The sequence below is a fragment of the Trachypithecus francoisi genome, unplaced genomic scaffold (genome assembly GCF_009764315.1).
Source record: "Trachypithecus francoisi isolate TF-2019V2 unplaced genomic scaffold, Tfra_2.0 Lachesis_group15, whole genome shotgun sequence".
NCBI classification, from domain to species: domain Eukaryota; kingdom Metazoa; phylum Chordata; class Mammalia; order Primates; family Cercopithecidae; genus Trachypithecus; species Trachypithecus francoisi.
The window spans coordinates 49,598,235-49,601,334 of record NW_022681460.1 but is presented as its reverse complement, the minus strand read 5'-3'; the positions used below and the strand labels follow the sequence as shown (position 1 = coordinate 49,601,334).

At 43.7% G+C, this 3,100-nt stretch overlaps 1 pseudogene across 1 annotated transcript; it reads right to left on the bottom strand.

The window, feature by feature from the left end:
• Positions 1–1,913: 1,913 nt before the first annotated feature.
• Positions 1,914–2,447, bottom strand: LOC117097147 (annotated as a pseudogene). Its single transcript, XR_004442831.1, has one exon. The product of XR_004442831.1 is annotated as a ubiquitin-60S ribosomal protein L40-like (transcript).
• Between the last annotated feature and the right edge of the window lie 653 nt (positions 2,448–3,100).

Genomic DNA, 3,100 nt, shown 5'->3' with positions numbered 1-3,100 from the left:
AGGGGTAAAGAAACCACTGGAGTAAGGGGAACAGGGGATCACATTTAATAATCCTAAGGTGCACCCCCTGGGAAAACAAACAGTGGAATTTGTAACAATTATTTTTGTTTGGCTCTTGAAGCTGAGCATTTGGGTCTGTTGAGGATATAAACAGTTCAGTGTTTTAAATGGGAAGAGAACGACTTGAAGTGAATAGGAGAATGGGCTCTGGGGACACTGGACCTAGGGCTGCACCTGGCTCTGCCGTTTGTGAGTGGTGTGATCTCCAGTGAGTTCACGTTTTCATGCCTCAGGCTCCAAATTTTTAATTTGGGATGATATTAGTACCATAATAGTATCTAATTCATAGGGTAGCTGTGAGGATTAAGAGATAAAGTATTTACTTTGCTTATAGTGCTGGGCACATAGATGGAGCTCAATACATCTTTATTATTTTTATATTAATATAAATAACATTAATAACAATAATAATGGTGGTAAGATCTCAAAGCCAAGTAAGCATCATGAAATTTTTCATGTGCCCATGAGCACAGAGGAGATCTTCAGAACCTATTTTCTGATCTCCAAGAAAGATGGAGAAAAGAAAATTAGAGCATTTTTCTTTCACTTTTTCTTCTTTCCTCTTTTTTTTTTCTAGAATAAAGAGATGAAGAACATGCAAGACAGTCCATGTCACTCTTGGCTGTTCCCTGCTACTCACCCCAGGTCCAGGGGTCTGTGAGTGGTCGTGAGGACCCCACCCCCAGGCTTCTGCTTGGGTCCTTATCATCGTGGCCTCTCCTGCTACCCAGTGAGAGTTCACTGTTCTTGCAAGGGATATGGCTCCCGAGTCAAGCAGAAAGGGAGCGCAATGCTTTCCTTCTCCATTATTCTATGGGCAGGTTTAATATCCAGTGCCTCCTATTTATAATTAACATGAAGCTGTTTATTTCTTGCTTCTCATTTTAGCAGGGTAAGCATGTCGAGGCAAGCCACTTTCTAGTAGATTGTGAGAAGATAGACCTCAGCATGAGCCTGACTGTGGGTCTGATGTGGAGAGAAGAGAGTCAAAAGGAAATATTCTGTGGCTTTCTATATGACTGAAAGGCAGCGAGGCTGTTGTTTGCTGTAGCAGCTGATTGAAAAAGAGTGACATTCTGTCCAGTGAACGTTAATAGGCCCAAGTGGAAGTGTGGTGATCGAAGCTGAGTCATAACTTGAGAGGAAACCAGTCTTACCCATGTTTTTTGTTCTTTAGTGGAGACCCTTAGTAAGCTCTTCGAAGACAGTGGCTTTCTACAAAAGGAGAGCTATAGTAACCGTTGGCCACAGCAAGAGGCCCTTCTCACTCTTGTGTTGGAACACGAACCAGTTATGAGAAGCCTGGGTTTGACTTGCTTTTGGTGTGGTTAATGTTGGTGGGAAGGTTACTTATAGGTCTCTTTATTTATTAATACATTTGGTCGTAGATGGGCCTACAGGATTTTCAATTGCTGTGACTCTGTTGGTCTGGCTAGCTTTTTCCAGGCTAACAATGTAAATACCCCCAGCACCCCTGAGGGACAGTCTCACAAAGCCCCTCTCTGTCTGACCTGTGGCTATATGTAAGCAATCTCTTGATGGTTCTTGGAATGTGAGACTTGATGATGTGACCTAAGACTTGGTTGTTTTTGTGATTTATCCAGGACACTTGACTAGGCAACAGGAATGCAGACGATCTCTGTCTCAGTCTAGTACCTGCAGCTTTAGCCCAGGTTTATTCTTTGGGGTATGACTGGTAATCTGGAAATTTGGGAGAGAGTCCACTGTCTGTGCAAGAGCAAATCTTCAATTTGGACTGATTCCACTACGAAGGAAATTGAGTTTTTATGGGAGCTAAAATAAACAATCCTTAGCACCCCCTCCATTCTAAAATACATTAAATAGCCCTCATATTTTCTTTTTTTTTTTTTTTCTGCTCCAGTCAATGAAAGGGACACTTTATTGAGGCTCCAGGACCACAGGGCCTGGACAGGAGGTTGCCCTTCAAGGAAAGAAGAGCCTTATTTGACCTTCTTCTTGGGGCGCAGGTTGTTGGTGTGGCCACACTTCTTGCGGCAGTTGACAGCACGAGGGTGAAGGCGAGCATAGCACTTGCGGCGGATCATCTTGTCGCAGTTGTATTTCTGGGCAAGCTGGCGGAGGGAAGGCTCAATAATGCCACCTCGCAGGCACAACACCAGGTGCAGGGTGGACTCTTTCTAGATGTTGTAGTCTGAGAGAGTGCGGCCATCTTCCAGCTGTTTGCCGGCAAATATCAGACGCTGCTGGTCAGGTGGGATACCCTCCTTGTCTTGAATTTTGGCTTTGACATTCTTAATGGTGTCACTGGGCTCGACCTCAAGGGTGATGGTTTTGCCCGTGAGGGTCTTCACAAAGATCTGCATGTTTGCGTCTGCAGCTCAGCCGCCTCGGTGAAGAAAAAGAGGAGCCCCCCATATTTTCATGTTAGAGCAAGTCTGGCCTCATTGTTTCTGTCACTCAAACACTTGTTAATGTTATTTATCTAATTTTCAGGTATTCTCAGATCAAAATTGTCCATGCCCAGTTATCTTTCTCATGCAAAGAAATTGTGATCACTGTTCAGTTTCAATCAGTTTACTGAAGGAAGGGTCATTTACAACACCTGTAGCCACTTTTCTCTTAGGGACTTAGTTAAAAAATCAGATGCAGGGTGTGAAATGAGATCTAAGTAATTCTTTCCAAGTTCCTTTGAGGAGCTCTCTGCTAGTAATCTCTCAGCCCAGAAATCAACACCTGCCTTTCACAAAGGAACCTCCATCCAGTGTGGAATTCCAGCAAGTACACAGGCAGTTACTTCTAGGAATATTGCCCTTGCACATCTCCCCTCTTGCCAGGCACCAAACTAAATTCTCAAAGAGAAGCACTGGGAAACAATATGTTCTGTGGTGCCTTCACATTTTACCACCATGAGAGGCAGTTACATAAGCCGGCTTCCAGAGATTTGCTGAGTGCTCTTTTTAAACAAAGTGGCTGCTGATGGATCATTCTTTACATAAAACAGACACTTGTTTCAGCAACCAAAGTCCATGTCAACAGCAAAATCCAACTAGTATTCTAC